Below are 26103 nucleotides of genomic sequence, written 5' to 3' on the forward strand. Positions count from 1 at the left end.
TTTTATATTTAAATTTAGAAAATTTTAATTAATGAATTTTATTAATAAACTTTATTAAAATTTAGAATTTTTATAATTAATTAATAAGTATTGTGATTGATATTATTTAGTAAATAAATAATTAAATAGTATTAAAATGGATCCGTTTAAGATATGTATGTATTAATTAATTTAGTTAAAATTTTATTTAACTAAGGTTAATTAATAAAGGAAGATGTTCGATTAAGTATTGAATTTATTTAAATTATCGATAATACTGACCTTAATTAATTGTAAATTATTTTAGTTAGAAATTGATAGGTATTGTTTAATAATTTGAATAAATTAATATTCCTTGATTATTTTGGAAAAATTGGACCTAAATCAAATAGGGATAACTTTTTAAATTATTTTTTTAAAAAATGAGTTAATTGTAAGGGTGAACTATAAGACTATTTTTTTTAGGATATTGACTTTAATAATGAGGGTAACTTTATATAGTTGAATGAAATAAACAAATGGGTTATTGGGTGGAATAAATTGAGAATCTTATACACTTGGAAACGTACATTGAACACAAAACTGAAAAAATTATGTACATTGAACATAAAACTGAAAAAATTTACTTGTAACCCAATTTTGTATTTTCAAATCAAACCCAAACTATGAAACTGTACTGTTTTGCTTGTATTGTCTATGCTTTGGGATTTTTGAAAGAATTAGATGTTGATCAGTCTAGGTTGTACACTGGAGGCTTTGTGAGATTTCTTTTATACCATTTAGGTGGCTAGGTTTCATGATGTGTCTTGTGATTCAAATTGAAATTATATTTATGAGATTTACTTTGTGGAGCAATTATGTGTACTTGGGTTTGGAGAACCAGCTTATTTTCAGGTTGCTTGTTAAAGAACCGAGTTTGATCATTATGGGTGTTGTGGTATGGGACACAACTATGTCTTATGTTCTTAGGAGAGGTTGTCTAGGTACATGTCTTTGGGAGTGGCTTGCAGTAGAGGTCCGGGACCCAAAGTGGTTAGTGCCAGGGTAACCTATTGTAAGTTATGTAATAAGTGATAATCTAGTAATTGATATTTTGGGGAAACACACTAAAAAGATAAGTTAGAGATATTTGATCCACCCATGCCTGGAGTGCTTGTATAGACTAAGGATGGGAATGGGATGACAATATAACTGGTTGCCTCATCTTCTTGAGAGGGGTTTCTAGTTCCACATGTGTTATGTTGAGGGACTGGGGTTCAGAGTAACCAGTCTAGGGTAACTCAATGCTTGAGGGTTCGGGGTCCATTGAGAGACCAGCCTAGGGTAACTCAAGTAGTTTGACCATGTGATGACACTCCCTAGTATGTAGCCTGAGTCTTCTCTATAGATTTTGTGTACCTCTAGTGGTGTACTTATTGTTGGATGTGATATTGTGGCTATTTACTTTCTTTGATGATGATTGGTGATTCATGGATGATGTACTTTTGACATGTGGTTTTTGACTTGAGGTGAATATCTTTTGTTGACTTTATCTTATGATCTTGGTATTTGATTTATACTTAGTTCATGTATGATGTTTGGTTATGTGGTGTTGGTATTGGATTGAGTGTTCTTTCTTTTTGGATTATTTTATCTTCTTGAGTAGCATGTGTTACCTTTGAGATAGTTTTGGCTAGTAGAAATTCCTTACCTAGGAATGTTTTATGTTTGATTAGCCGTATGTGGATCGTTCATTATGTTCCTTGCACGGTTAGAGTGGAAGCCTAACTAGGTAACCATGCAGTCGGGAGGTAGTGTCTTCTTACCATTTGGGTTTCCCTCACATTGCGAGCTATTGGATGCTCATTGCAAAAGATGTACCTTTATCATTCTTATTTCCTATCTTAGAGACTTCTTTTCAAATGATGTAATAATGCTATCATGTATTCTGATGTATTGTATTTATTGTCACATACCCTGGGACATGTGTAGTGGATGTTATCTATTGGATGTACTTTCATTGTATTAGTTATGCATTGCTTATGTGATTATGTATTTGTTATTTCTTTATGTTTAGGATACAATTGTACTTGAAACTTAAACTAATTAATTTAAACTTCTTAAATGTGACTCAACATAAAGGAACCCTTGAGGAATTGAAATTGTATCTGTAATTGCTAATGTGTATTTGATGTGTATGTTCATATTTCTTCCACATTAATATTATCTTGATGTTGTTCAAACCTTTAAAAAAAATAGTTCAGTAAACATTGTAACATGATAGGTTTATTTCTCTTGGGTTCCCAAGTGGGGCGTTACATGCATAACATCACATACATAATGCTACCCATTATTGAAGAATATGTGATGTTTTTCATGTAGTTTTTCTCTTCTTGTGTCTTGGGACACATGGTTGAAGATAAATGAAAATGATCAGCAAGAGGAGTGCTGACCGGTTTGGCATCTGACATGCTAAATCTTTCTAACACCTTGAGAATATAATGTTCTTGAGAAAGTTTTATTTATCTCTTGTGCCTATCATGGATAATGTTCATGCCAAGTATTTGTCTTGCTACCCCTAAGTCCTTCATATGAAACCTTTGTGACAACTTCTCTTTCAATTCTGAAATCAACTTCATAGAGGAAAGTAACAAGCATGTCATCAACACAGGGAAATAAAAGAACAAAGGAACCATTGGATAACTTCTTATAGTAGACATATGGATTAGATTCACACTAAATAAATTTATTTTCAGTCATGAATCAGTCAAACTTGAGGTACCAATGTCTCGATTCTTGTTTGAGACCATACAAGCTCTTCCACAATCTGCAATATAAGTTTTCCTTTTCATAATTAACAAATCCCTTGAGATACATGATATAGATATCTTCATTCAAGTCACCATGAAGGAATTTTTTTTTGACATCCAACTGTTCAAGTTCAAGATTATGAACAACAACTAAACCAAGTATAGTCCAGATTGTAGTCATCTTGACTATGGGTGAGAAGATTTCATTGAAATCTATTCATTTTTGTTGATCAAAGCCTTTAACAACTATTCAAGCTTTAAATCTTTTCTAGGCTTGGTCTTCATCTTTCAATTGAAAAATCTATTGATTTTTGAGTGCTTTCTGATTTGATGGTAATGGAACCAAATCCCAATTATTATTGGCCAATAGAGACTCCATTTCTTCTTGCACTGCTAACTCCCATTTGTGGGAACAAGCTTATTTAAAGTTGGTTGGTTCAACTTGGTATGATAATAAAAGCTCTATCTCTCCTTTCGAATAAAGAAGCTCATAGTGGGTAAGTGCACCAAGTCGTGGTGCCAAAAACATGACACCTTTTTTTTTTTGTTTTTTTTCTAGTTTTACAAAGCAGGTACGTGCTATAGTGCATACACGCTTTGTAAAACATTTTTTTTAATAAATGGGCTACAAACCACAGCCCATTTCATTTTAACTTCATTTGGCAAGATTTCCTCCTCATAGTGCATAGATGAGTTGAAGAAATTGAAGATTTTCGCCACCCACCTCCTCAAAATGCCTCCTCATCACTGAAGTTCAAGATCAAGATCATGATGTATGTTTTCTACCCTTGTTTTTGCATTGTTTTGTAGGTTTTTTTCAATTTTTCTTTAAATTTGCTTGTTTATTTAGATTGCAATTGGTTTCTTATTAGAAAATGTGAATAATGAACCAACAAATCCCCAACAAGATCAAAACCAAAACTCTCCACAAGATGAGAATCAAAACCCTCCACAACAAGAACAAGAAATTTTGCAACCTACACCGATTGGAAGACCTCCTCTTGGCACACAAGACAACATAATAAATGAAATAGAAAGAGGGAAAAATGAATTAGAAGCACTCATTGGTAGGTTGAAAGCTTGTGGACAAACCAATCCAAGGAGAGCACAATTGGCATCCTCCCTCGAGTCCATTATGACCCATGTAGCTTTCTTTAGTGGTCAGTTGGATATATAGCATGTTAAGAGGGAGGAACAAAAAAGATATTATGTAAACAAATTATCATATCAAGATGTAAAATAAAATAAAATACCAAAAGGTAGCATTTGTGCATTGTTTAGAAAGCCTGGTGAACAAAATACTGTTAGAGAGACAAATAAATGGTTCCCCATCCATTGGTGCATACATGATGATATTAGAAATAATTCTTGGTATAGATGGTGGATGATATTTGATGCCCCTCCCTACAATAATCACAAGGTCCCAATGTATTTCTTAAGGAAATTGTATTGTGAATTTTTCCTTGGGGAGATCCCCAATTATTTTGATATATTAGAATCTCAAGGTAGAGGTGGGGGGTAATCATTTGAGAGGTCAGGGGCACGTCATGACCCTAATGTAGTTAAGGCATCTATTGTCAAGCCATAGAGTGAGCATGTGATTATTCCTTTAGTTGTAAAGGAACATATAGAGACCATCACTCTAGGGACTATTAATGCTTTGATGTAGACCCTCATTCATTGGATGAGTCCATTAGTTGAGAAGGAGCCTTTTGTGCATCACGGTCACATGTGCACATCATTCGTATCCTTATGCACATTTGGCAGTCATGCTAGAGACAGTATGGATGATGGGCTAGTCACTGATTAGTTCCTAAATGAGACATTTGGCATTGACACATAGGTGAATTACAATTATAATAAATTAATTTGATCACATTTCATATGTATAGTGAATGACTAATTAATTAGCATATATTGACATTGTTCAAAATTCAAGGTCAGAGTGTTGGCAGCTCTAGTAGAGATCCCCCAACCCCATTTTTTGTCCCACCAACGAGTCCAGAGGTATGTATCAATTTAATCATTTAAATTAATACATATATTTATTAAGTAATCATATGAAAAATTGACAAAAAAATTATGCATGTGCATCAGTTTTCTATTGAATCATCGACATTCACTAGGGACTTTGAGCCTAGTCGTGATATGAGCTTCATAGAGGTACATTTGTTTCATGTTAATTTAATTCATTTGATTATATTTGTTTCATGTTTTATGATACATGTAACTTGTATTGTATGACATGCAAATCTTGACATCTGAGACTCCTCATCTTCGACAGTCCATCGATCGTGGAGTTGCTGCAATGATGGCTAGTTCAAAGCCATTGACTGAGGTATGAAAGAATTTTCTTGGTTTTTATTATTGTTTATAATAGTTAGTATCAAAATTTCTAATCTTATTTATAAGTGATTATATTGATTGAATTTTTGTAGGGCCTTTTTACACCCGATTGTCCCCAAACATTTGAGGTGGACGTGTAGAGTGACTATTTGATGATGGTAAGAAAATAATTAATTTTGTGTGTACATATATATGATTTCAATGTATAATAATTATTGATTTATATCTACTTTGTTTTTATCAGCTTGAGTTAGAGAAGATCCTAAACAAGAGGATGAGCAAGCATGTGAGGAAGACCCCATCATCCCCATCATCTCCCTCTACATGACGATCGAAGACCTCTAGGGATTTTTTTCCTTCCCCTCATGGGAAGGAGAAGATAGATTTGATAGACACACATGCATAAGCATCAGTGGACATATATGGTGGATTTCATCTCAGTGGACATATTCGATATACATTTGATGTATATATGACATTTTATATTTGATGTATGACATATATTTGATGCATGACATTATTAGACTTATGACATTATTGGTTAATATATGATATGTTTGTTCATGTACAACATTATTGGTTATCATAATATATTATGTGTTTGTTAATGTATGACATTATTGGTTATCATTTTCTATTATATGTTTGTTCATGTATGACATTATTGGTTATCATAATATATTATATGTTCGTTCATGTATGACATTATTGGTTATCATAATATATTATATGTTTGTTCATGTATGACAGTATTGGTTATCATAATATATTATGAGGTTGCATGAGTACTTGTACTCACACCCTTGGTACTCGTACCCATGTACTCAAGTACTAGGTACACGTATCCCAAGTACCAAGTACTCAGTGGAGAGCATCATAGCTAAGGACCTTGATTGAGATTTTTGATTTTTTTTTTGGTTTTTTGTTTGTGTATCATCTCGTTGTTTATCAAGCTTAATTCAATACCTAATTAGTTCAAAACTTTGATAGAATATTGATTAACAATAAACTTTATCATTGTTCAAGCATAAGTTTATCATTTCGAATATGTCATCGTCACATGATTTATGATCTTGTTCATGTTTAAAGTTTTCCTTCTCTATTATTTGTTTATCAAGCTTAATTTAATACCTAATTAGTTTGAAACTTTGATACAATATTGATCAACAATAAACTTTATCAGTATTAAAGCTAGAAATTTATCATTTCCAATATGTCATTGTCATATGCTTTATGATCATCTTGTTCATGTATAAAGTTTTCCTTCTATGTTATGCATCTAAACATTTATCATAAATTATTATTACAAACATATAACAAATCTGAAACTGAAAACAATACATTACATTTGCAAACTTTATCACTGTTCTTGATTTGAAAAATCATTGTCATGACTCATAAATTCAGGTTTTTTGTAAATATAAAAATATAATTAAAAATAAAGTTTGATATACCCAAGTACCCTCGTCCCCTATTATAAAAAATAGTTGTACCCGTACTCGTACCCATATTGGTTATCGTATGTTAGTGAACAAATTATCCTCCGAAAAAATAAATACAAATTAATTCTAAATGCCTAGATAGGAAGAGTGAATCAGCACTAACAATTGGATAGGTTATCATTGAATTGATAACCTTCCTCTAAATTTTATCAAGTACAAATCCCTATACATGATTTACAATGAATTAAATATGGATTCTTTTAACTAGAAAGCACAAAAGGTTTAAAAATATCTACTCTTAAACACAAAATAGATGTAGAAACTAAGTGACTGAAAGAAAAGAACAAGAAATAACACAAAGTCTATTTGCCTAGATGCTGCATTACAAAAGGAATGAAAATCTTGAGAAAGTGAAGAATCAAAACTTTTAAAGGCATCTTGAAATCAAATATATTCAAGAAATAGTGATACTAAATGCATTTAGAGAAAACTGAAAGTTACACCAAGATAACAATCAGTGGAAAGAAATCTACCCAAACTCAAAGTTTTAGTATACAATTTTCTCTAAAATCTTTTTTCCCTAACATGTATAAGATTACATAGACCTCAACATATATTGCATCAGAATCACCATCTAAAATAAAATAGAATCTCCCTTCATTACACCTAAAATCAAAATTTCCTATTCTTACTAACACAAAGTTCAGAAAAGACAATAAAGATCAGCTCTCCTACAATCCCAAAATCTTTTGTCTCTCTTTCCTGCTGTAGCAGCCCAGTCTACCTCTGGGAAAGAAAAGTGGAACCATCTACCTCTGACTCTCTCCCTTTATATAAGTTTTCATCTTTTTGACGAGTCTTATTAGTTATAATAACCGATTCTTAAAAGAAAACCACCTCCCTCTATTCTCTTATACTCCTATATGTGTGTAATGCTTTATTCATAATTAAACATTTTATTATGATTCACTTTTAGCATTATATTGGCTTCTTTTGTATGGAATGGATAACATCTTCAAATCTATATTTGGTTAGGAAATAAGTAATCACACCTATTTAAAGGAATTTGTGTACTTTATATATTAACCTTCACATGTCATTGTTTACCAACACCCCATCTTTTCACCACATTCTTTGAGTTCCCACAACTTTTGATTTGTGACAGTCATCTTTTGATTAAGAATACAAGGCTCGGCTTTGGTGAGGGTGCTCCATGAATCACGATTCCTTCAAATCTTTAATAACTTGACTTGTCATGAAAAAATCCTACCTTCTATCTGAATGCCATAGCTTTGAGTCTTCGTGTATTGGCTTGGGATGATGCTAACCATCTTAGTAGCTCAATTACTTCCTTATCTACATCCTTCATCTCAGTATTTTGTGTCATTTTCTTGTGATAGCAGGAGTGAGTATTTTGAATAATTTTTTTTTGGCTTATCCATATTAACAAATTTTGACAATGAATAATGATATTCTTGTCCATGTGAAGGTTTTCAATATTCTTTCTAAAGATGGCTTCTGATCATCAACCTTCTCTATAGCCATGTCTATGCCTATTCTCAAACATTTCTCCTCCCAAATCTGGATTAATGATTGAACCATTTTCATTGCCGGTTCAACTTGAGACAAAGGAAAATATGTTAGTTGATGCTAGTTCAAATTTTCTTGTACACTCGTATCTCCCTCAAGATTACAAGTGCTCTGTCACTTATATTGTGATTGTCTTCTATGGCTTGGAGAACCTTCCATGAAATCTAGCACATGTTCTTTTTACTTTTCCTGCAGGTTCTCCTAGGGTCAGATCATGTTCAACACAAGTGCATAGGTGTCTTAACAAACACTTGATGGATGTGGGTTAAACTTAAATTTGTCTATGCAAGGCTTGATCCAATCCTATTAATGGAGAGTGTATGTTTCCGATATTTGAAAGAAGAGTCATCATAACAAGTTCAATCTAATGATCTTTTTTTTCACTTAGGTCATTGGCTTTGTTTTTAAACCCATGATCAAACTGGTGTAGAGCAAGGAGGGACAATTTTGTGGCAAGATTTCTGAATTCTCCCTGGAAAAGTTTGCCTCTTCATTATAGAATATGAACATTAGTCTTCTTTCTTTTATTGAAATCTAAGACTCCTCCTTGTCAAGGCTTCATGTTAAGTCCAACTTCTCAACTCGGGATGTGCCAAACGAATGGTGAATATGAATTTACAATTCTTCACACTCGTGTTTCTACTTGTGAGTGTTTTGAACATGGAGATGATGGCATTGAATCTCACCTTTTAATGTTAAATTATAAACTATGATTTTCATTTGGGTATTAAAAACCACCAAACCAATTTGTTCCTCTTAGAGGGGATTAGGGGTCCCAACTAGTCATCGTAGAATGGCTTTGCTTTCTATTATATCTTCCCATACTTGGCAGGGAAACTAACCTGCATCTTTCATGTGAATGACTTGGTGGAGATCAGGATGCTAATCACCCTAGATTGATTCCATCCATGAGATAATGTACTCGAGTCTCTTTATTCATTCTATTGAATCTCCACCAATATTCAAACAAACAAGTTATGATGAAGAAAGAGCATATCTGCATTGTTGTATCTAGCCATGGGAATTAAAAATGGGGAATAATCAATACATCCCAGAATAATGAGTGTCTCTTTTTGCAACCTAACATCATCATTCGTCACATTTTTAGATTTATCTACTTTGTATTTAAAATTGCACTACTTGTTGAGTGAATGTGTAAATGCTTTTGGTGCCTCTCATGATATTAATGATAGCTAATGCAATTTATTCTCTTCTTCCAAACTGTGATAGTTCTGCATATTCTTTAAGCCTAGTTTCCTAGCATACCTCATGAATTTGGTCTTCACAATTGGTACCATGAATCTTAGGAAAAGATCTTGAGTTTCTACTTTTGGTCTCTATAAGTTATCAATGTTCGATCATCTCATGATAGACAACTGTAATTGCCATTGCTTTGTATATAAAGATTCAATGTCTTTCTTCTTCTTAACACTTAGCTTGAATCTCCCTCAATGCTTGAATCTACCTCAACGAAATCACACATGGAATTGAGAAAAACTATGTATTAATCTTTTGAACATTGACTCTTGAGCCTTTTGAACTTCAATCTTGACAACCACTAATTTTTGGTGTTGAATCAAATGTCGATTTTGAACTTTGCTTGAACTAAACCTACAAGATTCCTCTTTGAACCACTTTGAATGGTTTGAAACCATAAATTAATTTTTTTTCAAACTATGTCTATATTGGGTACCAACATCATAATATATATCTTGTTTTTATTGTTTACATTTTAAGTACGTAGAGCTAACGAAATAGAAAGTTCGATCCCACAACGAAAGGTGAGAGAGATTTGGCAGTTGGAAAATTTGTATTGGCCAACACTACAAGTTTCAGCATCACCTGAGATGGGATTGCAAAATCAAAATGGAGTAAGATCACCAAAAAGTGAGAGAGGTTATTGTAGGTCTCCACAACATGGTCCTATAGCACCTAGAATTGCATTCATACCTCACATGAGCTTCGAGATATACCCCATCAAAGATCACTGCCCTATGGCATTTAGTGACCCTTAGGGATGTTTTAGTTTGGTGTGCCCGAGAATGTTCAAGTTCTCAATGGGATGGGACAAGCTTGGGGCTAGGGTTTACCTAGCCACCGAGAGCTAACAGAATAGATAGTTTGATCCCATGATGAATGGTGAGGGAGATTTGGTAGTTGGCAACTTTGTACTAGCCAACACTACAAGTTTCAGCATCACCCAAGATGGCATCTCAAAATCAAAATAGAGAAAGATCTCCAAAAAGTGAGAGAGCTTATTGTAGGTTTCGACAACATGGTCCTATAAGACCTAGAATCACATCCATACCTCACATGAGCTCTGAGATATGCCCTATCAAAGATCGCTGCCCTATGGCATTTAGTGACCCTTAGGGACATTTTAGTTTGGCATGCTTGAGAAAGTTTGAGTGCTCAACGAGACTAGATGAGCTTGGGGATAAGGTTTACTTGGTCACCTAGAGCTAACAAAATAGATAGTTCGATCCCACGATGAACGGTGAGGGAGATTTGGCAATTGGAAACTTTGTACTGGCCAACACTACGAGTTTCAACATCACCCGAGATGGCATCACAAAATCAAAATGGAGTAAGAACTCCAAAAAGAAAGAGAGGTTATTGTAGGTCTCCACAACATGGTCCTATAGGACCTAGAATCGTATCCATACCTTGCACGAGCTCTGAGATATGCCCTACCAAAGATCACTGTCCTACGACATTTAGTGACCCTTAGGGACTTTTTAGTTTGGTGTGCTTGAGAATGTTTGAGCACCCAACAGGACTAGATGAGCTTGGGTCTAGGGTTTACCTAGTGGCCTAGAGCTAACAAAATAGACAACTTGATCCCATGATGAATGGTGAGGTAGATTTGGCAGTTGGCAACTTTGTACTGGCCAACACTACAAGTTTTAGCATCACTCGAGATGGCATTGCAAAATCAAAATGGAGAAAGATCTCCAAAAAGTGAGAGAGGTTATTGTAGGTCTCCACAACACAGTCCTATAGGACATAGAATCACATCTATATCTTGCACGAGCTCCAAGATATGCCCCATCAAAGATTGTTGCCCTATGGCATTTAGTGACCCTTAGGGACGTTTTGGTTTGGCATGCCCAAGAACATTTGAGCACTCAACGAGATGGGATGAGCTTGGGGATAGGGTTTATCTAACCATCTAGAGATAACAAAATAGACAATTTGATCCCACAATGAACGATGAGGGAGATTTGGTAGTTGGCAACTTTGTACTAGCCAACACTACAAGTTTCAACGTCACCCGAGATGGCATCACAAAATCAAAACGAAGTAAGATCTCCAAAAATAAAGAGAGGTTATTATAGGTCTCTACAACATGGTCCTATAGGACATAGAATCACATCCATACCTCGCATGAGCTCTGAGATATACCCTATCAAATATCGCTTCCCTATGGCATTTAGTGACCCTTAGGGATGTTTTAGTTTGGCATGCCCAAGAATGTTCGCACGCTCAATGGGACGTGATGAGCTTGGGGCTAGGGTTTACCTGGCCACCTAGAGCTTATAGAATAGATAATTTGATCCCACAATGAATGGTGAGGAAGATTTAAAATTTTACAACTTTGTACTAGCCAACACTACGAGTTTCAACATCACTCGAGATGGCGTCGCAAAATCAAAATGGAGTAAGATCTCCAAAAAGAAAGAGAGGTTATTGTACATCTCCAGAACACGGTCCTATAAGACCTAGAATTGCATCCAATTGACTTTACATTTTGGTCTTGTTACAACATTCTTATTAATGTTCCAAATCCAAAACTAAGATCACTATCCATTTACCTTGGTGCCCTAGACCAATTTCCTTCAAGAAAAATGATGTAACCATCCCCTTTCTATTCTAACTGTGACTTAGGGATGGATTATTAAAATGTATCATATGTAATTATTCATACTAATGCATGGAATAGTTAGAGGATCTAGATGATCATCCACTTGGACGAGTTTGGAGTGCTTGGGTGCATGAAAATGCATTAAATTTGATGACATAGGTATAGCAACAGGAGATCTACCTAAAGGAGGCCATGATTTTATGTAAAATGGTAAAATTAATCATCATAAAAATGGTGTAGGATCAACTAATAGGTCCTGAAAGTGATTTCTTGGTCAGATTTGATGAGGCCCTAGTTTTTGGCCTTATTTGGTGAGGGTTTCATAAAAAGCACATATAGAGAGTTGATGGGTTCAATCCAATTGAAGAATCCTTATTTTAGGATCATATTAAGATAATTTACTAAGTTTTATGGTTGGGGGATAATTATTCCATATAGTTCCTTTATAAATGGAGGGGTTTTTATGCCTAAAAAGTGACCCACAGTGTAACAGCACAGACTTGGTCCAAAACAAGCATACTTGATCTTTTGATATGTCATAGAGAAGCCAATTGGGTATCCTAATATTCAATTTATTTTCTTTATTTTATGGGAAAATGTGCAGAAAAATGCAAGAGGATAGAATTTGAGGGCTAATTGGGGCTTGTAGGCCTAGTAAGCTGGGATGATTGGTTTACCTTAGAGACAGGCTCTTGGTATTTGGTAAACTAGTTATTTGGGGTGTATTAGAGTATTAAAAACTATTATATTACTAATAAGTCTTTGGATAAGTCATTTACCCGATTTGGAAAACTTAAGCCTTAAGGTTGCATTCAGAAACCTTTGGAAAAACACATTGTTTAGAGTATTTTCTCATAGAGCTTGTAAGGGCCTATCTTTATTTGAATCAATTTTCCTACAAGTTTCTATAAAGAATATATGTAATCATACCCTAAAGACTTGATTGCAAGTGTAGAAGAGATGCAATATGTAATTGGGTCCTAGAGCTACATTACAAGTTGTAAGTTCAATACATGTTGATATGTAGTCAAGTCTCAAATACTTAACTATGATTACGTTAAGAGGGTGATATGAAATTAGGTCTTCAAGACTATATTTTAGGGATGCAAAACTTAACCCAATGACATACGAAGATTCTTAAAGAGCTTGCAATCAATTCCTAGAGACTTGACTACAATACGTGCCTATCAACATAGAAGGATGACTTATTCGTTGGGTCTTAAAGCTTTCCAACCACTTAGGCATGAGAAAACTTGCAATCAAGTTTGTGAGACCTAATTTCATTTTGTTAATGCATTTAACTTATGACTTGTAATTGATGTCAAGGACCTTGACTACATATGAGAACTAAGACAAACTATTCACATGTTGAGATTCAAATATTGACCTATACACTAGTAACTATGAGGATAATGCAAGGGAATTCAAAGACATAAAAAAAGGGCCTAAGTGATGCAAGTGGTAGGGTACTAACAAGGTAGATTAGGAGAGTACAACCTGTAAGAACAACCTAACAAGGTTTGACAGCCTAAATAAGGCTCAAGACCCCACACTTGCACCTTGACAACAAATATTGCTTAATACAATAAACCAACATGAGACATGGAACCAAGAACTAAAACTCAAGAAATGATGTTCTTACATTAGCATAGGCATATGGACTGGAATTGAAGACCCCAAACTGAGAAAAGGACATAGTTCCTTCATTAACCTCTTGGATTCCTAGTAGCCCAAGGAATCAGACTTAGGTTTGAAACTTGTACACTTAGCATGAAAAGAAAATATTAATACCAAGATTACTTCCTATTTTTTATGTACTATACTTAGCATGAAAAGAAAATATTAATACCAATATTACTTCCTATTTTTTATGTACTATCATATTCCAAAGTGGAGGGATCCCATTAGCAAGAAAATTGTCAAAACCCGTGGGGACAACATTTAGACACAAGGGCTAATTAGGCCACATTTACAAAAGAGGTACCATTTTAAAACATGCTAAAAACATGAGACCAATTGTAGATGTTGAGGAATGATCCAAATATGCTGATTTCCAAGTTACAAACCATAATATGGAGTTTTGAGGCCTTAAAATGCTGGGACAACAAGTTTGTGTATTGATGCATACAAGCTATATGGATCTAGGGCATCATGTTTCTTCCTTCTTCCTGCATCTTATCACCTAAAACCAAAAGAATCTTAAAGTGCATTAAAATACAAGGATTCTACCAAAGTCCATAATTTTCCTATGGTGGAATCTCACATTATATCTTGATTTCAATCAAAACCCTTGAAACCCTTGAATTTCTGGCTATCAATACTAGAATAGGAATAACTTGAGTTCTATAGCATTTCAAGACCTCAAACCAATTGGATTAGAAATTTGATTCAAATATCTATCCAACCATACCAAGCATATATCCCTAGGCATCCATACACAACCGTATCATGCATAAAAACAACCCATAATGCAGAAAATAAGGTTCTTTTTATTGATTTCAATGCCAAAAATGTACATTGTACCTTCTACTTGCCTAAAAGGGCTATAATAAGGTATTCCCCAACTGATCCAACCATATTTGAAAGGTTGTGACTTTCAGAGGAAATATTAGAAGCATTTTTTCTTAGTTATGCAAAAAGTTGCTAAGTTGCATCGCAACTTTTGCACTTTTAATGCATTTTTTGCATTTTAGAGCCTAAAAGGCATTTTAACCATTCAAATGAGTCTAAATTGACCCAACACATCTACTAGACCCTAGATTATAAGTATATGCATTCAAATAACATAAATTGTGCCCTTGTGACCTCATTGAGCAACGAGTTCATAATATACCCAAATTGCTAATGGGCCACACAAAAGGGTTAAAGGTGAACCTAAGAGTCTAGGATAAATGTCTTATTGAAAACATATAAAATAAAATTTGAGCAAGGTCATAAATGACCCAAACACCCTTATTTCATCATTCCATGTAAGAGTTCTCCTGCACCACTAAGAGACATGAGCCACAATGCAATTGGATTTTTGTGTAGATTTATACTTAATTCTTACCAAGCAAAAATCAAGAGCAACATATTGAAAGGTTATGTTAAACAAAAATAATGTTGATGATAACCTTCAATCTATCTTTGAACCCTTTTGAAGAAAATCGGATCTTAATATACTTTGTTATTTAAGATGAAACAATATGTGCATTGTTTAGTTCACTTGCTTCATGTGTTCTTTACTCTTTTCTATCCCCACCTATATATTTCAAACTTCTACTACATGCAAAATACTTTCTAACACTTCCAACTTGTTAAATGGGCTATCCCTTAGCAATTCCATGCTAGGGACCCTTCCCTAAGCTAGAGACTTACCTCTTAAGTTGTTCATTGCCCTATGGTAAGGTATGCCTTGACTTTTAGGCCAATTAGTAACTCTTCCAAATACATTGTGACTTCCTACACCCTAGCTATCACACCTAGGTCTAATGACCCTTTATTGATGTAGAGCACACTACCTAATTTTTCCACTTGGTTCTTAAACCTCTAAGGGTACCCAAATCCACTTCAGGATGATGTCTTGGTTACCAGCCTTTGTCAAATGATGACTTTTACTTATCTAAGTGGACTCCACTCTCCTAAGGTCCTTCCCTTTTCCTAGGGCTCTTCGCAAACTTGAATCAAAATATGGCTTTAGGGACACTTGCCCTCAACTAGGTCAATTAAGGAAAAACAAGTAAAAAGGTTTCAAGACTTCAAACTTAGACTTGATTCAAAATTTCTATGACTAAACCACTAGGATTCATGCACTTTCAAGGCCCCAACACCTTCAAAGGATCAATATCCCTAACTTAGGCCTAGAAATCCTAGTAGGTCAAAATTTAGAAGGACAAGGCCAAATTATCACCTTTTCAAATACCTTTTACCTAGTTTTTGAAGAATCCAAAGGATCAAGGGCTAACTCTATTCCAACATTCCCAAACTCCACTTTAGTCTACAAACCTAATAGGCCTAATTAGGCTAGGTTTCCAAAGCAAGTGCTTGAAAATAGGTTCATAGAATTAACTCAACCCCATGGAACTCTTCCTCTCCTTCCTATAACTCCATTTCACCCTTCACCTGGGTTCAAACAATTAGTTTGGAAACCTAAATGCCACTTCTTCTTTAATTCCTAACTAAACACATAGGGATGTTTAGCCTAAGGTTGGCTAGTAAAAATATCAAACCAATTCATCTAGGTCTGAAAATTTGTCATATCAAAGTACACTCCCCTAAGTTGCATCTCTTGAAGAGGCATTAAATTCTAATTGTGGGTTTGCAAGTTAGAGGCACATGTTTTCCAAAACCCTTGAATTCAAGCCCAAATAAGCAACCTTCACAAAAACTGTAATAACTTAAGCAAATGAAAAGATATAACCTTAAAACCAAATGCAAATGAGACCTAGTTGATCAAGCTATCCAATCATGATAGTTTATATCCTTCACCAATCCATACACATCCATACAACTCAAAAAAATAGAGAAAAAGGTAGAAAATCAAAGTTATATTCATGTAAATCTTCACTAGTCCATACAACTATGTTGTACTCTCCATGTAAAACATTTTTAAACATGTATTTCTTGCCTCCAATGGTCATAACCATCATTCAAATGGTTATGTAGATGTTTAACTTCCTTTTCAATTATTTAGCAAGAAATGTTGTCATTTTGTATTTTTTTTGCATGACAACATTGACATTTTTGCTTTAATAACCTCCTAGACACCTAAATCTTTGCCCAAAGACCCCAAGGAATTTAAATCTATCTAAAGACCTACAAAATCCTTATTTCATACAAAATAAGTCAAATTTTTCAAATTTGACCTTTGGTTCAATTTGGTATTATGGTTTATAATGACACCAAGGCAATTAACCACTCTTTCTCTCTCTCCCTCTCTCCCTATTAAATCTAATGAACCAACTAGATCTACTCTACATTTTAATGTCTCAAGTATTGCCTCATGGTCTAACTCATAAACTTTTCAAAGAGTCTTATTATGTGGTTTTCCACCATATTTTATCAAGTGGACATTTGATGTGACAACAAGGTTCGAATAATGAAGAATCTTCCTCTCTGTTTGCCAATCCTTGAATAACCACAAGTTAGGGTTCTTCATAGAATATCATCTAAGCCATGTGCCAGTTACAACCACCACATCGATATGGTAGTCTAAACCTTCACCATCTATAACCAAGTGATCCAATTATTTTTTGGCTTGGACACAATAACACAAATAATAATCTATCCCTTCTTCATTGTCTTCAGGTGTAATAACAACAAAAACATGGTCTACAGTGATAAATGTACAAAATGTGGTCATTAATTCAAAAAATACTTAAGTAAAAGTTATAAAGTTACATATTGAAATTACAAAGATATATAAATATATATGTTACCAAGTTGTACTAGATTAGACAAGCCATCAAAGTCAATAGAAAAATCCATCTCTACCATTTCCAGTGCTTGTGGGGGATGATAGGTGTCAATTAGGTCCAAAACTTGTATGTCCCATTTGTCCACCCATTCAATCAACTCATTGTCATCCCAATTTTTCTCTACACATGATGGATAATAGCATGCCATTTTTCATGCGTGGATACTCCATGAACCTACATTAGAGCTTCTAAAAGAGTGCAACTCACTTGATTCTATTAGTGTGCAACAATCCTCATATGGTACAATGTTAGTACTATCTATCAACCAAAAAAATCTATGAACATAGACTCACCTTCCTTACTTAGATCCATTGTAGTGTTACACCACTAGATGATGGATTTTGCATCTATCAATATTGCTCCATCTTTGTACTTTAGTTTTTCATGAGCTAAGATGCTTTTGATGCATGCACCTGCATGATCATGCTCTCCCTTTCCATGACCAACCTCTGTAAAATTCCACATATATTGAATTCTACACAACCTGTGCATCTTGCTCAACCAATAAAACATCTGTGCATTCTTGAATTGAGATATGCAATTGTCTGACCAAATAATGTGCTGGCAATATGGTATGCCCCTATTAGCCAAATCTCCATTAAGTAGTTTAAAACAACCATGTACAAACTCCGTATAATGTGATCAATCATCACTGATGTAAAAATGGTACTCCCTCAAAATTTTCATGTCATCTTCTATACTTGTAGGTGAATGAATGAATGTTATGTGGAAAAATATGGAAACCTATAGAGAAGTATAATACTTTTCTTGCACCTCATTTTGTGGTTGTAGTGTGTAGTTCTCTATGAAGTCTACAACCAAAACAATGGTATCCAGTGGAAACGTATCCTTGCACAACTTGAATTGCAAATCTAGCCATTGAGCTCTATGTGTATGCCTTTCATACTTGTAAGTAATCTTTTCATGAAAAATCTTCATGAACTCATACACTATAATATTTTCAATGACTAAATCACATCTTTTACCCTATTTCTCATCTTTTAGAGCATATGTCATTCTCTTAATTTTTTTGTAATCTACTATTTTATTTCCAATTGCATGTGTACTATCCATATATTCACAAGTTGATAAAAGTTGCAAAGAACCACAAAATAAGCATGTACCATCCAAGCATGATGTCTTTTAAAATTGTTGGCCATCCCCTATTTCACATAAAATTTTGGATATGAATTCTCTTGAAGATCTTGGTAGCTCATTCATGTCACACTCTTGCAAAACAAACTTAGAATGCAAAAACACACATATATGCCTAAAAACATCAAAATGGTTAGAAAATTCAATATATATGCTACAACAACGAGTTGTGTGTGTGTGATTTATCTTCACATAAAAAAGTTTACCCATCTCAAAAAATCTTTGACTTATTTGAATTTGAGGATACATACCAATAAATTTTGCAAAAAATTGTGTTTGAGTTGAGTTCAAAAATTTTTTCGCATGTAGGTCACAACTTTGGCTACCAATCCTCCTTCTTACAACATCTATTTGATTAGGGGAAACATGTGTATTATTTTTCCAAAAATCTTCAATCAATGATTTCAAAGCTTCACTAATGTCTTTATCCTTTTGTGGTAGTCTACCGCTAAATATTCATAACTTATTTTTTGTTGGATATTTCGATCTCTCACACCTTAGCATGACTCTCCTTAGAGTACCTCTACCAATTTTCAATATTTTTCTTGTCTTTCTCATGAGTTGAGCTTTCTTCATTTGGGTACTTACTATTGTCAATGTAAGTACTCATCTTGTGATATTACTATCTTTGGTGCATGACTTAGAACCCACTTTGTCATAAGCACTCATTAGATTCTTTACAATTCTTTTTTCATTTGAATCATCCATCATTATTAGCCCAATAATATTCATGATAGACCTAAATTTCAAATTCTTCATCATTTCAACAAATAATTGGCATTGACCTATAATGTTTAATTCTTCAAAGAGTAATCTCCACATACGATTAACTTTTCTTTGACAAGTACGCTTGCTAATCTTGTTAGGCATTGATTTCAAAATGTTAGTATCAATATCAATCAAATATTTTGGTCTTCTAAAATAAATTTTAGAAGGTGTTATAATCTCTTCCATTCCCTCAACATTTTGAACATCAACATAAGGTTGAGTGTTTTGCGTACCTTGAACCAAAGATGATGTGCCTTGGCAATAAGATGCAAAAGATGGTATATCACCTACTTGATATGTTGATGTTGTGCCTTCAACATGACATGATGGAGTGTGTACATCATCAAATCTAAAAATTAGCGTATCTTCAACATGAGAGGATGATATGACTCCAACATTGGAAGATGGTGTAGCTTCACAATTCAATTGTCTTCTTGAGTGTAACAATCTCATTCATTCTCTTTGTCTTTCCAATTCTTCCTCTTTGTTTCTTTGTATCGGTGGTTCTTGTACACTCGAAAGTGTCACACTCTAAACCCTTCTATCCAAATGATTCCATGAGTTCAGAATGCTTGGATGCCGGCTTAGAGCTCCCTATCCACAGAGTGCAAGAGAGTATATTTCAAGAATAAGAAGGCTCTTAGATGAGCTTTAGAGATACTCTTCTTGCTAGTAAACCATGCAATGGGAGGTTCCAAAGACAAGATGCAAGAATGCAAATGTCCCAAGGAGTTCCTCAAGAATGCAATGCAAATGAAAATTAAACTAGGATGATAATGCAAACTGTAGCTATGCTAAAACATGAATATGAAAAGTGCAACTATCCTAAGCATGGATGAGAGTGTTATAATAATATTATTAAGCTATGTGAGATTAAGCTACATGTAAAAATGAAAGCTAAGCTAAGATGCTATGGTATGAGAGAATGTAGACAAGAAATAGAAATTCTCGACAAAGCTCCAAAGAAACCTATTAGAAAACCTGCAATATAACAATATTCAAAATATGGATGGATTGAGGGGGAAATCTCTCTCCCTTTTAAAGATGTATGGATGGTAGAGATCAAGATGAAGATGGTGGATGATCAATGGTAGAATTCGAAAATAGGAGTGATCCATGTGCACACACAAATCAACCAATAGAATATAAGTTGACTTGTCATATAAGACAAAAGTCACAAAGCCTTTTCTTTTAATGGCAAAATAGAAAAAATACTTTATGTGTGCACTTTAAGTGGGTTAGAAGAATGGGGTCTTTTATTTAATTAAAAGGGGACATGTTCTTTTAATCAAATAATGAACTTAGGATAGCATAGTCAAACTATAGGTTATAATCAAATAAATTGATTATTAGCAATTTGGTCTAGGTAAATGATTAAATTAATTTAGCCAAAATGTTGAAAAGGGGGCTAATAGTCTAGATGACCATTTTTAGGTGATTACATTTTCCCCTCTTTGACTAATGTGTGATCGATCTGGGAACACATTATGTCAAAGAAAATAGAAAGCCAAGTAGGCGGTGATAGATATAGACGTCTGATTCCAAAGAATGAAATGCAGAAATAGATATCAAGTCCTAAATGCACAGCCTGATAGTGGTAGTACTGAACATTAGGAAGATGATGTTAGGATCAAAAAAGAATTTTAACACCTAGCAAAGCGAATAGATCAAGAGCAAGTGATAAGGTCAAACAAATGCTCCTAAGAAATAGATAGCTGTAACAATCAATAATAGAGTATTTCTGCCCCCTCGGGATCGAAATTGAAATGAGGTAAGGGGATGCAAAAACTGGCTAGACATGAGAAAAGTAGAATATAGCAATGTCCAAAATGACAGATAAATGATTAGAACCCAAGAATGACTATAAGAAATTGATAAAATGCCCCAGTTTGACTAGAGTTGACCTTGAAGGATATAGCATAAAAATTAGGTCAAAATGAGTAGAAAGGTGATTTTAGACATGAAACAGTGAATTGAAGTAGATATGAAGTATGAAAATGATGAAGACATGAAGAAATGAAGATGCCCCAGTGATGATTCAGAGATTAGACCTCAAAAGGTCAGCTAACTACTCAGAAGAAAGTAGAATTTTAAAAGACAATTTTGACCATCAAGATGAACTCGAATTTGGATTTCGATCCCGAAAATAAATCTAGGACGTCAAAATTATTTAAGAGGTCAAAAATTTAGATAATGTGATGACAAGATAGAAAAGAGATGAAGCGAAAGATTAAGAAGGTGAAAAGACATGAACAAGAAGAAAGTAAAGAAATATATGAAAGGAGTTAGCTGATATGTCCACAAAAAGATGAAGAGAGAGCTCTCCCCATATGCAAGAATGCAAGACTAAGCTAGAAAATGAACTTAAAATGCAAGCTAATATGCAAAGTGGTTTACCAGCAAGAAGCGCATAACATTTAGACTCTTAATTTCATTATTGAGCATTTATTAGGGACATCATGAGATCATACAACCATCACTAGTATAACTATGAGGATATGAATATGATCGATATTAGATAGGTATGTGGAAATCCAATCTAAGCATCAGAGACATGTAAGTCAAGATAACTACACGATTAGATTCCCTAAGTTTAATTTAGCAAGATTACACCTGTATCAAGGCATAAGCGCCAGGATAAACCCTGAGTGCGGTCTTGCAAAATAGTCAAGGATGATACATTTATAAGTCAAAGTGTTGAATAGGACAAGCACGAATGCTTACAACACTATAGAAAAACAAAAGTATATCCACAAGCAGAAATCAAGAAAATATGTCCCATGCCCCCAGTCTTCTAGTCAATGACATCCTTGAAAGACTATTAGGGAGGGAACACATGGCAAAAAAATCATCATAGACAGCACACAAAGTAGATAAAGATCAACATAGCTCAGTCATTTAGGTGTTAAAGTGCGTGTGTGTAAGTCACTTGGCCATTTCTTCCAGACTTGATTCTGATAGTGAGGAATATCACGACAGCGGAGACCGTAGGTAAACTATCTGTAAAGTGTTGAAAAACACTTGATGTCAAAGTGGGGGAAGTGTTGAGAAACACTATTTTGTGAGTTGTCAAAGAAACCCTAATGCACAAGAATACCTCAATAGGCTAAGCAATTGTGCCCCCAAGATGAGGACAAGAAACAATTCCAAGCTAGGAAATGTGTAGCAAAATAGGTGATTGAGACTGATAAACAGAGGTGCAAGGGTCTCAAGTAGCACCTGTTTCTAGATTTTCACCACTTGACAGATTTTTTTAGGACTTTTTTCAATTTTTTGTATTTTTGTATTTTTGATTTTTTTGGTGATACATCAAAGTGAGGTTTTCACTAAGATGATCATTTTTTCAGGACATTTTCTGATTTTTAGGATTTTTTTTAAGATCATATGTGATTTTTAAGATTTTTTTAGAAGGTTTTAGATATCACTAGTTCTCAAGTAGGATCACATAATTTTCTCCCAATGTCTAGCAAGGTATAGGATATGATGGAGCAACGATCCAGTGGATAAGAAAAGATGGATGAAAAAAGGGTATGAAGCAAGTGAAAGTGATCCTCAAGGACTGACTCCTCAAGAGTACCCAAGCTAGGGAAAGAGGTGAAATAGTCATATGAAGCATATTTTGGATAAGCAATGGAAGTAATGAGAAAGATAGCATGTAGGATAAGCAATGAAGCCAACAAGTGAGATAGCATGAAGTGTGTAGTCCAAAAGAGTAGCCATGTCAAGAGACCTATGAGAACCATGTTTCATTTATTATGATCAAGACCAAGGGGTCAACTAGATAGTATAGCAATGGGATAGAGCAATAAGAATAAAGCTCAAGATAGAGGCTATGAGTGAATGGGAGAGAACAATAGAAAATCTCATGGATAAGATAGCCAATATGCAAAGATAGCTCAACATTGTCAAGATCAAAGAGAGAAGAGGGGATAGATGGATGATGGAAGAATTACGCATGACGCCTGTTTGCCAGGTTTTCATCATGGTATTTATCTAAGGTGCCACAAGAAGTAGTTTTCACCATAGGATAAATTTATTTCTCTTTACTTTTGCTACCAAGGTGCCACAAGATGTGGTTTTCACTAAGGCACATTTTTATTTTTTTCATTTTTTCTTTTTCTTCTTAATTTTTTTTTGAATTTTTAGAAAGAGCTCAAGCTTTTTGAATGTAGACAGTGCTCCTATAGGAAAGATAAGTCATGATAAGACAAGACCACAGAAATCTATGCTCAAAGATGTTGATAGGGTGATGAAAGAGAAATGGTAGTAGGAAGAATATATGGAGGATAATAGTTCATGTATAGAAAGTTAGTGTAAGCTTTAGAGGATTTCATGAGGGTAGTTGAAATATTGGACAAGATCAACATTGACACACACCTTGAAGGGTATTGGAATGATGGAGGAATCATGGATGAAGTAGTTTGAGATTTAGATGTATGAGGTGGTAGAAGAGATTTGGAAAAAAGTGGAGTGGAAGGCTTTGGAATATTTTTAGAAAGATTTTTGGAAGAAGATGGAATGGAAGCCTTTGGAAGCTTGAATGTCAACTTTGAAGTATTTTCAGTATTCAAGTCTTTTAAAAGAGACTTGGGAATCCATATAGCTTTAGATTTTCCTTTGGATACTTCAAAACACATTTCTTCAATAATGGGTTTAGGAACCCATATTTTCTTTGATTTATCTTTTTTAATAGTGGACCTTTCGAGTCTCTTGAATTTTTTTCCTTCCTTAGCTTTCACATGTCTATTAGATGGGACATAGTGATCTTCATTTTTCAATGGATTCTTATGTTTATTCTCACTTCCAAAGGAATTGGGATTTGTGGATGAATAAGGCTGATATGACTGGTTTAGATGTATAGATGGGTGAAAAGTCATCAAGGATGAGTGTCTTTGTTGATCTTGAGGTATTATAGGAGAGCTAGGGAATGAGCTAGGATTGAATGTAGGAGATGGAGGAACATAAGGCCCCAATATGGATGGAAGGTTTGAATGCTTTAGCTTAGATAGATAAGGACCAAGGATTGATTTAGAAGATGCAAAGGGATAGTTGGAAGGGATATCAACATCTTTAGAATGAGCAACATGGTCAAAGCCATCAATAGACTCATAAGTACCTTTGATAGGAACAACATTTTTAATAGAAGCACTTGAAGCTTGAGCACAATTTTGAAGTGGATATGGAGAAGTAGAACATGAGGGGATGCTTTGATCTTTACAAGTAGCTTTGGATAGCATATGAAGAGAACTTTTCTCATAATTTTCAGTAAGCTCAAGGGAGATAATGGAAGTGGTATCTTCATCAAACTTAGGAGGTGGACAAGATATAGGATATGGAGGGGGAAAATCTTGAAAAAGATGAAAGGGTGCTTGATCTTGATCTTTCTTGACATTTATAGCTTTTTCTTTTTGAGAGTACTCTTGACATGGAGCCACTTCTAGGGACAAGGGAGAATGAAGAGTGAATGGAGTAGTGCATGAAGGTTGAGGATGTTTAGGATTGGTAGTATGGAAAAGGTTTGCAGCCAAGTGAAGGTTAGCTTGAGTTTCTTTTAGAGGTAGCCCTTGAGGATACACGTAGTCTATGTGGAAAGCATTAGGTTCTTTATTTGATGGAGGCCTGTTGGAAAGATTTGAAGTGTTGGGAGATGCACGAGTGTTGGAAGAAGTGGAAGATGTAATGAAGCCACTACTAGACATAGGTTCATCAATGTAATCTTGCTCAAGAGAAGTATCTTCACCACATGAGTCACTAGAGGTTCCAAGATCAAAAATATCATCATCAATGAGATCTTGAATTTTATATTTCAGCCCACGGTGGGCGTCAAAAATGTACACTCGAAAGTGTCACACTCTAAACCCTCCTATCCAAATGATTCCATGAGTTCGGAATGCTTGGATGCCGGCTTAGAGCTCCCTATCCACGGAGTGCAAGAGAGTATATTTCAAGAATAAGAAGGCTCTCAGATGAGCCTTAGAGATACTCTTCTTTCTAGTAAACCATGCAATGGGAGGTTCCAAAGACAAGATGCAAGAATGCAAATGTCCCAAGGAGTTCCTCAAGAATGCAATGCAAATGAAAATTAAACTAGGATGATAATGCAAACTATAGCTATGCTAAAACATGAATATGAAAAGTGCAACTATCCTAAGCATGGATGAGAGTGTTATAATAATATTATTAAGCTATGTGAGATTAAGCTACATGTAAAAATGAAAGCTAAGCTAAGATGCTATGGTATGAGAGAATGTAGACAAGAAATAGAAATTCTCGACAAAGCTCCAAAGAAACCTGTTAGAAAACCTGCAGCATAACAATATTCAAAATATGGATGGATTGAGGGGGAAAGCTCTCTCCCTTTTAAAGATGTATGGACGGTAGAGATCAAGATGAAGATGGTGGATGATCAATGGTGGAATTCGAAAATAGGAGTGATCCATGTGCACACACAAATCAACCAATAGAATATAAGTTGACTTGTCATATAAGACAAAAGTCACAAAGCCTTTTCTTTTAATGGCAAAATAGAAAAAAGACTTTATGTGTGCACTTTAAGTGGGTTAGAAGAATGGGGTCTTTTATTTAATTAAAAGGGGACATGTTCTTTTAATCAAATAATGAACTTAGGATAGCATAGTCAAACTATAGGTTATAATCAAATAAATTGATTATTAGCAATTTGGTCTAGGTAAATGATTAAATTAATTTAGCCA

The sequence above is a fragment of the Cupressus sempervirens genome, chromosome 8 (assembly GCF_028749045.1).
Source record: "Cupressus sempervirens isolate cs-2001-9-10 chromosome 8, ASM2874904v1, whole genome shotgun sequence".
Classification (NCBI taxonomy): domain Eukaryota; kingdom Viridiplantae; phylum Streptophyta; class Pinopsida; order Cupressales; family Cupressaceae; genus Cupressus; species Cupressus sempervirens.